At 37.5% G+C, this 11,401-nt stretch overlaps 1 non-coding gene across 1 annotated transcript; it reads right to left on the bottom strand.

Annotated features, from left to right (window-relative positions):
• Positions 1-4,652: 4,652 nt before the first annotated feature.
• LOC141616593 (small nucleolar RNA R71) lies at positions 4,653-4,760 on the bottom strand. Its single transcript, XR_012530930.1, has one exon. It is a non-coding gene; the product is annotated as a small nucleolar RNA R71 (small nucleolar RNA).
• Between the last annotated feature and the right edge of the window lie 6,641 nt (positions 4,761-11,401).

Here is an 11,401-nt window from a genome sequence, read left to right as displayed (position 1 = left end):
TAGTTTGTTATTACATTTTGTTATCAAGTTATCATCACCAGTTTATCATTAGCATTCCTTTTTACATTTCTTATATTTATCATTCCACTAATTCACATGTTATTTCTATTTAGTTTATTCATAATTTATATTGTTTCATTTAGTTATATTTTTATTATTATCATGTTTATTATTTCATACATTATTAGTTTTATTTCCAACATGAGTGAGTAGTTCCATTTGTCTAGGGAATAGGGAAACCATGCATGATTAATGTTTGTAAATGTTAGGTTGATGTAATATTGTCTAATTGTTTCTATCACATGTTTGCATCGTCATGATTAATCTTTGTTTAGTGGTCATATTTATTGATTAAGTTTGTTAATTCGTTTTATAAGTCGAAAGGCACGGAATCGAATTAGACTAAGCATGTGTTAGTAGGACGACCTAGTCATAACGAGAGTTCTCTAGGACCCGGTCTATGGTTGACAATAAAGCCGAGAGGTGGTTGTCTTTAAGCCTGATGAGTCATAATTATATACATATTTATGCCTTCCCTTAATTACTTTTGATACGGTTTTCGTGCTTATTTATATTAATTGCATGCCTTTTATGTTAGAATGTTGTTACTTCCGCTATTTGATGTTTAATGCAGGAATTATGCATTTGAGGAACAAAGGAATGAAATGGGTATCGCGGAGTGGACAAGAAGGACAACGCGATGCATGGCACGGGAATCTATAAGAATTAAGGAAGAGAAGTGAAGAAGATAACATGAAGAAAAGAGCTGAAAAGGAAGAATACTCGATCAAGCCCACATAGACTCAATCGAGGAAGTAGTGTACTCGATCGAGTGCACATAGGCTCGATCGAGTACATATCGAGCTGGCAACTTTTCCGCAATTTCCTTAATTAGTCGGTTATGTGATAGGCTTGTCGTGTACCTAACAAAGATAAATTCCCTATACACAAATTAATGTAGTAATAGAGGACGAACCACAAGGAGACGGGAGTTTGCTAAACAAGTTGCTATGGATTGAATTCTATCGAGGTCGGTTTATCGGTTGTTGGTTGGTTGGTTGGTTATGCAAATAAAATGAAAACAATAATAAAGAAAGCGTTTAGGGAAGTCGGGTCACACATGCAAATTACTAATTAGTCATGTTAATTTAGAGATGCATTGATAACGATGAATTGTTTAGGCCTTTAGACACCCATCTCTCGATATTAGCGTCGGCCATAGACCGGGTCCTAACGATCTCTCGATATGGCTAGGTCGTTTTACTATAACATGTTTAGTCTAATTCAATTTCGTGCCTCTCGACTTATAGAACGAATTAACAAACTTAATTTACGATTACGGCCAATAATCAAAGATTAAACAATATAATGCAAACATGTTATAGAAACTATTATTTGATATCGTGATATCTCATTTTAACAATTGTGATTAGTTATTTAACATGGCTTACTTAATCCCCAAACTAAGGAAATTACTCGGGCATAATGCAAATTATCTAATGACAAATGAATAATAAAAGTAATGCAAGAAGTGAAATTGCCTTGATAATGTAAGAACTTGCAAATGAAGAACAAGGAATGAAATGTAAATAACTTGTAATGGAAATTGAATTATAACTTGAAATGTTTAAAGGAAATGTAAACAACATAAAACTAAACTATTCTAAACCTAACCTAATGACTAAAACTAATCTGAAATTTAGAGGATTTTGTGAACTAGAACGTAATAGGAATTGTGTAAAAATTGGATGGAATGCAACATCCTTTATATAGGAAATGAAGTAGGAAACATAAAAGTCAAAGAAGCAGTCAACCCCGATCGGGGACAAGCGGCCCCGATCGGGACGAGGTGATCCGGGTTTATTCACTTAATTGCTCGATTAATTGCATAGAGGATCCAATGTTTGTTTCTTAATTCCTCTTTAACCACCCGGTTGAATGCATAGTGAATATCTTAAGAGCATCTTAAGCTTGCTCTAATCTCCTTCACTTTGGGCTTTACTTCATTACTTCATTTTTGGGCTTTATATTTTATTTGTCCACTAACATTAGTTAGTTTTATCTTGCTTGGGTTTCCCATTTCTTACATAAGAGCCTCTTTATGGTCAAGTCTTGCTTCTACTAGTTCCGTGAACTTCAGTGATTGCTAAAATGACGGGAATAATGAGCTACTAAAAGCTTCATTTCCTACAAAATAAAATGAATACGGGCAAAAACACTTAGAATACGGAATTAGCTCACAAATACACTAATAGTAGTGAAGTAACAAGTAAAATTGAGCTAATATATGGGGTAAAATCATATATAAAATGGACACGTCATTATGTTTTACTATAAATACTCAATTCGTACCCTATGTTTACTTACGCTTTATTTTACCGAGCTACGTATTATTTTATCCTAGAACTCTCTTAAAAACTCTTAGTTTAGTTTTATCATTATTGTTTCCGGATCTAAACACTCTTTAATTACAGTACTCTCTAATCCTTCTTTAGTTATTATTAATTCAAGTTCTATTTCATTCAATTGCATGCTATACATCTTTACATGCTTTTAATTATGTCTTCTACAATTATTATTACCATTATTACCGTTAGTATGCATAACTAATTTCATATTTTAGGGTGAAAGGTAGAGGCGGCAAACAATGACACGACACGAAAAAACGACACGAACCCAACACGAAGTTAATGGGTTTGGGTTGAGCCTTATGACCCATTTATGTAAGTGGGTCGACACGAACACGACACGAGATTTAATTGGGTCGGGTTTGGGTTGAGCTCTCTAAACACGAACCCGACAGAAATTACCTATTTACAAAATTAATCATAATTTTTCTTGATTTTCCTTCGCATAAATATACTTACACTTTCCAAATATAGACAAAACACGAAAACACGACACGAACCCGACACGAAATTAACGGGTTAGGGTTGAGGCTTGATGACTCATTTACGTAAGTGGGTCGACATGAACACGACACGAAATTTAATTGGGTCGGGTTTGGGTTGAAGGGTTCGTGACCCGTTTACATGTGACACGAACACGAACTCGACACGACCCGATTTGTTTGCCAGGTCTAGTGAAAGGGGATCTAGGTTGTTAGAAAATGGTTAATTAATGAATTGATTGTTAAATTGCTCTTGATTGTTGTTCAATTGTTGTTTTACATCTAGTTAATTAATTACTGATCAGAAGTGGTTAATTAGTCTTGCAAACTAGGATTTTCACCGAACGGGTTAAGACTAGTATAGGCCACGATAATTGAATTAGACTGACTTAATAATAGCGATCGCATGTTAAGTTTAGATCTAAAAAGACATATTAGAATCGACCAATCGTATGACTTTCCACAATATAAATTACTCAATCAATGAATTAAATCTCACCCTTGGATGGCTGTCTAGTGAACCCAATCCCTAGACTCTTTATTATTATTGAATTTGTCTTTATTTACATCGCAATTAGTTTAGAAATCAAACAAACAAAACCCCATAAAATTGTTACCTTTAAGACGAACTTAAATATAAACAAACTAAATTAATTAACTCGCCTACCTGTGGATTCGACCCTTTCTTACTGCTAGCTACTAGTCAGTTGAGAATAAGATTTATTTTGATAGGCCAACGACTGAAAATAACCTTATCAAAGCCTAAACAATTGACAATGTTATTTATTCCGAGTTTGACATGATCATCTATATACAATTGCATGTGTGACCCGACTCCCCTAGACTCCTTTATCATATATATTTACATCATTTAATTTACGAGTTATCAAACCAACAAAATAAATCAATCGTAATCGACCTTGATAGAAGTGTAATCATAGCTTTCCATAAAGGAATTCTCATCTCCTTGTGTTCGACCCCTTGTACTACATTCATTTGTCTAGGGAAATTAATATTTGATTAAGTGTGCGACAAAGCCTATCAAATTTTGGCGCCGTTGCTGGGGAGCACGGTTTTATTGCGTTTAGAATTGTTGATTTCTATCTTGTTTTCTTTGTCTTGAGGAACACTTATTCCTTGAGACCGTTACTTACGATTTTCTTGAGATTGTTGTCTTATGCCCAAGTCTTCTCACATTGGAGAATTGCTTTCATCGGATTCCAAGCCCGAGAAAACCTTGTGTAGAAGACGACGTTTTTGGGAAAGAAATTAAAGAGGCCGCTTCTCCCGTGCAAATTAAAAGTGCAAGAAAGTCTTACTTAGACGATCTTAAAGCTTTTGAAGAGGAGAAGGTTTCTACTTCATCATCTCCACCACCATCTCCAACCAAAAAGATGGTGAAACTTTCCGATCATTCCAAGCCTACCGCGACTATGCTTCCAGCGGGTAGCACTACTCAAATTACCGCCCCGAAGTTCTAGATCAAACCGGATTTTATTAGCCTTGTGGAGAGGAAAAAATTTGGGGGAAGTCCTTTGGAGGATCGCAATTTGCATGTTCAAAACTTTTTTTACTATTGCTCCATGATTCGGCAAACAGGAGTCACTCAAGCTCAAATTAGAGAAATACTTTTCCCTTTCTCTTTGAAGGACAAGGCAAAACTATGGATCAATAGCCTTGATCGCACCCCACGGGAACCACCAATTGGGAAACATTGGCTCTTACTTTCTATCAAAAGTTTTTTTCCACCGGAGAGAACTCAAACCTTGAGGAGCCAAATCACGGAATTCCGTCAACAAGCTCTTGAGAGCTTATATGAAGCTTGGGAAAGATACAAGGAGTTGTAAAGGCAATACCCACATCATAGGTTGGATGCTTGGTTCCTAACTATAACATTCTACAATGGATGTTATGCCGAGTTCCGAAGAATTCTTGATTCCGTCAACAATGGGCGGTTTGATCAAATTGACACGGATATTGCTCATGGCACGATTAAATCCATGGCGATTCATGATACCCAATATGTCAATTCTCGGAGTACACCAATCAAAGGTAAAGACGAAGCTTCAAACACTACTATTTTGAAAGCTCAAATCTTATTGCTCCAAGAAAAGTTGGAGGCTCAAAATGCAATCCAACAACTCAATATGTTGTGTCTTCCGCTAGTCAAATTGTTGTTTGCGAAGGTTGCGGAGGTCCAGGTCATTACACCTCTCATTGCCAAGGTACTAATAAGGAGGTAAATGTTTATCAAACTTTTAGACAAAGTTCATTTCCACCAGGTACATTTTCCAATACTTATAACCCGAACACAAGATTTCACCTGAACTTGTCTTACAAAAGTAACAATGTGCTTAACCCTCGACCTCAACAACAACAACAACAACAAAATGCCTATATTCCACCACAACAAAGGTACAATTACCCACCGGGCTATCAAAGTCAAAATCAACAACAATGGCCAGCTTAACAAAATTTCCAACCAAACCAAGGTCCACCACCCCAAAATGTCAACAAAACAACCGGGGGGGAGGGGGGGGGGGTAAACTTGAGGCCTTGGTAATTCAAATGCAAAAGGAATTGTTGGCTCAAATACAAAATATTGATCAAACTCACAATGTCGCAATCAAAATGTTAGAGCAACAAATGGCTTAATTAGCCGCATCTAGCTCTCAAAGAAAAACGGGTCAATTACCACCTCAAGATGAACAACCACATGCTACCATTAATGTTATTACCTTGAGGAGTGGTACAAAATATGATGAGCCACCCATGCCCAAGGAAAATGAGGAGGTACTTGTTGAGTTGGAGGTTTATCCTAATGATAAAAAAGGTGCGGATATTCCAAAGAAAGTGGATGAACCAATTGAGGTCGAAGAAATCAAAGATGTGGAGGATGCTCCTCCAAAGAAAGATGTTGAAACAAAAGTGCCGGAAAAAGTCAGTGTCTTTCCCTCTTAGATTGACAAAGCATCAAAAGAATACTCAATTCGGTAAGTTCATGGAAGTTGTGAAGAATCTCCAGGTAACCGTTCCTTTTACCGAATTAATTACTCAAATTCCTTCTTATACTAAATTCATGAAAGACATTTTAACTAAGAAGAGGACTTTTGACGAAGTTGAAACAATAGCCTTCACCGCCGATTGTAGTGCTCTTTTGCAAAACAATACCCCTCCAAAGTTAAAAGATCCCGCTAGCTTTTCCATTCCATGCACAATTAGCACCTATACAATTGATAAAGCTTTATGCGATTTAGGTGCTAGTGTGAGTGTAATGTAATACTACGGTTTTCTATGTCTATGGGTACTCTATCGGGTGGGGCTTACTCTGTCGAGTAATTAGTTTTTGACGCAAAACAATAGTCTGCCTGTAAGGTACTCGATCGAGTAAGTTGGGTACTCGATCGAGTAAGGGGCACTCGATCGAGTACGTTAGTTACTCGATCGAGTAAGTGTGTTGTTCGGGGTTGTTTTGACGGGTTTTGCTAATAACGCGAGTTTAATATAAAAGGTTTCCGTCAGTTTAATTCATCACTTTTTAACCTTTCTAAACCTTTCAAAAGAAAAAGAAGTTACGTAGTTCTCTCTCGTCGCGTTGTTGGCAAATCCCCAAGGCTAGGAGTGTCGGATCATCTTGTTCTTTGCATCATAGTGTTCCTTGCGTCAAGGGTAAGATCTACATACCAATTTTATAGTATTTAGTTGACTTTGTTTAAACCCTAATTTTGGGAATTGGGGGTTTTTATGATTTGTTGATGTTAGATTGTGATTATATGATTATATGATAGAAGGAGGATTCGTAGAGGAGAGGTTTTGAGACAGCTGTTGAGATCGTCTGCTTGTGTTTGCATTCCAGGTAGGATTTCTCTACTCAGTATTAGTCACATGATGTGTTGATTGTGATTTGTGATTGTTGAATATTATCATACGAGTATTGTGACGGTTGTTGGATTTGATTGCTGTTTAGTAGTTGTGATTGATTGTATCTGTCTGTATTCTTCGGGGTGCGTCCCTGGCTGAGTGGAGTCACTTGCAGGAGTGGCTTCACGCCCATTATTCGCCTTCTGTGGAACCCGCCACAGAAGGGATGTGCACATTAATGGATTTGGGTTTATCGCTCGATGGAGATGAGCGGGGCTTAGGTGGGAACGGCTGCGGTCCCCCACTGGCGGCGAGGAGTAACCTGTTGCGATGGGTACTCTGGCAGGGCAGTGTGTAGTCAGTATTGAGGAGTTGGTAATGGAGTTGGGGTTGATGTGACTATTGAGCTGTTTTGATTCTTGTCTTATTGTGATTGTATTGTGTGATTAGTACTGACCCCGTTTAAATGCTTTTAAAAACTGTGGTGATCCATTCGGGGGTGGTGAGCAGTTATTGAGCAGGTATGATATGATGCGTATGGGATAGCTGGGATGAGTCATCACGTGGCAGTTAGAAGTCTTCCGCTGTGTCAGACGATGTTTTATAGCTTTGATAGTTTTATCAGTAGACCGTCTGAGAACCTTGTATTTCAGTTTAACAGTTTTGCTTTTGATCATGTAATCACCTTAAACTATATTGTTATTTAAATTATGTTTCTTCATTATCATTTGATTATCATTGCCTCGGGTAACCGAGATGGTGACGTTCTCATACCTTAAGTGGTCCTGCTAAGGCACTTGGAGTATGGGGGTGTTACAAAGTGGTATCAGAGCGACGATCCTGAAACCTGTAACCAATGAGCCTAATGAATATAGGGAGTCAAATTAAAATGAACCCGGGGTAGAAGTTGTAGGAGCTAATGCAAAGGCTTGGGAGACGTCCTAAAGTCGCGAACTCACCCTACAATTTTGAACCGGTCACCATGGGATATGAGTTGGGACCGCTATGTGTCTACTAATGTTCTATTGCGCATGTTGGATGATGTGTTGTATGAATGTGTTGGATGGAGGGGTGTTATATAGTTGAATGGATGTGTGGTGGAAAAGATGAAGGTAATTTTTTTTTTATGATAACATGAATTGTGGTGGGAATTGCTACTAGTTACTATTGTTTATATGCATATGATTGCGTGCATATGATTGGATGAATAAATTGTATGAATACGGGTATGAATATGATCTATGTCTTGGTTTGAAAAGATGAAGTAAGGAATTGCATGAGAATATGAAATTCATGTGGAGAACATGTTTATGTGATGGAAGTGGATTTTCTACTTTTGCTATGTTAGTAACATGTGAATAGGGGATTTTATGTCGTATATTAAGTTATTGTTGTACGTAAAGGTATAAAATAAAAGCATGTGGGTAAATCATATGGTTGACAAGTTAAATAATCTATGTGCATGATGAATGTTGTTGCTTGGCTTTTGAAGATAGTAACATGTGATTAGGAATACTGATCTTATGAGTATTAAGTTGTTTTTGTTTACCTTGTTGATGTATAAGCTGTTTGGAAGTAAAAATCAAGTAGTTGTATTTATCGATTATAGATCAGTTGTCTTAAAACTGTTATAACTTGAGATGCATAAATGATTTTAATCTGATTCCAATTAGAGGTGATAGCTTGTTCTGATACGATTCTAAAGATAGGTCACACGCCCAAAACGACCAAGAAATGAGTGAGTTATGACCGTTTTACGAAAACTGGACAGTGCTGAGAAATGCGTAGGGTACTCGATCGAGTAGCCCTTACTCGATCGAGTGCACCTCTTGGTACTCGATCGAGTAGCCCTGGTAATTTGTTATACGTGTCTCTGACTTTCACCTACTCGATCGAGTAAGTCATTTACTCGATCGAGTGGCATGTACTCGATCTAGTGACCCCTGTTTTGGGTCACATGCTTATATTTTGACTTCGTTGCATATCATGGTTAATTCAAAGGTGTTATTTTGCTTCTTTATGCATTGTTTTACATGTATGTTGGTCTTAATGCGTAAGTTACCCAATATTATGATGTAAGGAGTGGCACCTTATGGTGAGTATGAGTTCGGTGGGGAGGACATGAGTTATATGTGATTGTGATAGATGGTGGAAAAAGAAAAGGAAGATTGGTATAGCTTATTGAGGCATGGCGCATGTTTTGTGAGACGGGATGAGTGATATGATTGTGTGTTGAGTAATGTAAAACTAAGGGAATATGGGCAAGGAATAATATGAGTCTAAGGAACGTGAGAATGAAAAGATTGAAAGAAAGGATGTACATAGTAGCAACTTGAGATGTGTAAGGAATTATGGAGAGAGATGGTTAGATTGTGTTGGTTAAGAATGTATGTAATGAAAGATTGTTGTAGAAGGATGGAGAAGAGTGGTATATAGTGAACTTAGTGGAGACATATCGCGACGTGGATTTGCAGATAGTGAGTGAGTTTGGGAATTTGTATTATCAAGAGGTGAAACCAATGTGTGATTTCCTTGGGCAAGTAAGGTTATGAAATGAGTTTCGGGATTCAACAAAAAAAAAGGTGATTGGAGATCAGTGTGAGTGATAGCATGAAACGGTCTGGACTGATTGGTGATAAGTGTGAATGATGGCATGATAAGAGAGGATCCATGGTAAGAAAGAGTGAGATGACACTGATATGAAATAGTGAGATGGGAGTATTGGAGCAATGAGAAGGTAACCGGGGAACTAAAGAGTTAGTTGGTAGAAGTAATAAGGAGTTGAAGGGTTAATAGATTTTGTCGAGTGTAAAAGAAAAGAATAAGGGGAGTAAAGTAGGAGAATGTTCACCGGAGTTATGTGATATAAAAGTAAGGAATCGTCGAGATGTGTTATATTATCATGAGGATGTCAGTTAATGGTTATATAGGAGCTTCAGGACAGCATGATTAATCATGAGTTTCGAGGAATTAAGGGAGTAAGAAGTTGGTGGGATATTTGCACGATAAGAGATAATTGGTGGAGAGTGGGAGGACAATACAATTATGATAGTAGGGGGAATAATGTTGAGCTAATTTTGTTGATGGGTTTGATGTTCATTATTTGGGATGATAACCAAAGATAGGAAGGAAACTGTGATGTTTAGAGATGAGTGTAAGAAGTTTGATGTACGAACGGTGGTAGTGTGGAGGTGTTGTCACTAGTGGTTAAGGGTGATGATAAATAGGAAAGATGGCAATTCTAAAGAGGTTGATTTTGTAGAGACCGAATTGACATGTATGGTTATGAGGAAGTATAAGACGTAGTCTTAAGAGGCGGTTTCTGGTAATGAGTGTTAGCTGTATGGTTATGTATGGCAGAAGGTGCTGGTTATGCGAATGGGAGAATGTGTTATGTGGGGCATACGAGTTAAGCTCGGGTGAGAGGTAACCTTTGTCAGGTGGTAACTTACGTGATCAGGATTGACTAGTTATTGGATATGATTACGGGTCTATGATATGTATTAATGTTTGTGTCAGGTTTTGACCTCACAAGAAGTGGTATTATGTGATAATTATAAAGTTGTTATCTGAATTTTCTATATGTTGAGTACGGTAACCTAATTGAATGATAAAAAAAATGGTAATAGTTTGATTGATCTGGCATGGTTAGTTATAATTGTATGTGTATTTATAATACATGTGTATTCCGTGAAAGGGTAGGGATGATGTTCATGAGGTGCTTGTCCGTTTATTCATATAATATGTTGCGTTGTGATTTAGTAAAGTGGATTTGAGTAAGTTTTCTTGTCCGAGAAGTTATTTCTGAGTCAGTGTTTATGGGATTGTGTATGTTACGATGTCTATCGGTGTGGTTATGGTGTCTTGGGTGGTGATTCGGGACGGTACTTAGTGTTGTGATGCGGGTATTTTCGCACTGCGGTGTGGCTGTTGGTGGCGGTGCTGCGATGCCATCACCGGTTGTGGTGGAGTAGGCGGGATGATTATGATTCGAGTTTTGAAAGTACATACCAGTTATACATAAATTGTTGTTTTGTTTGATGTTGCTTCCTGTGAGTTTCAGTTTGTGCAGATAGACAGCTGTTTTGTTTATTGATGTTTCCTACCAGTTAAGTTTGGGAATGAGGGTAGAGTATGATATGAAAGAGAGTTGTATATATTTTCGTTGTTGTCGTGGTATAGTGATATTCTGTTGATGGGACACAGTTGTCAGAAGTTGTTATAGTATATTTGATCTTGTTGTAGATGAGGCACCGGTGCACATAGTCATGGCAAGTGATTCGTAGAACGTGTGTGGTAATGATCTGAAAGTTGCAGGTGGTTCATAATCTTTCGTTGAGACAGTGAGTATAGGGTGTTGGTAATTGGTGTCATGTTGAATTATGAATGAGTTTTGCGGTAATGAAAGAAAGGAACTTGAGGATCTAGTATCAGTGTACGTAACAAGTGTGGATCGTGAGTTATGCTTTTGGTGATAGGAGTTTTATATAGTTTATATAGAGAGGTATGTCGTGTTGCGGTAATGTGGTAGAGTTAGAGTGTCTCTTATGATCAGGATTTTATAGTATTGGTTAGATGGAGTGCAGAATAAGTTGAGGTATGAGAACTGTTTAAGTAAGAGAGCCTTGGAAATAGAAATGATTATAGGTG

Source organism: Silene latifolia, chromosome 11 (genome assembly GCF_048544455.1).
Source record: "Silene latifolia isolate original U9 population chromosome 11, ASM4854445v1, whole genome shotgun sequence".
In the NCBI taxonomy this organism is placed as follows: domain Eukaryota; kingdom Viridiplantae; phylum Streptophyta; class Magnoliopsida; order Caryophyllales; family Caryophyllaceae; genus Silene; species Silene latifolia.
The sequence above is the reverse complement of the archived record's forward strand: the minus strand, read 5'-3'. Positions and strand labels throughout refer to the sequence as shown.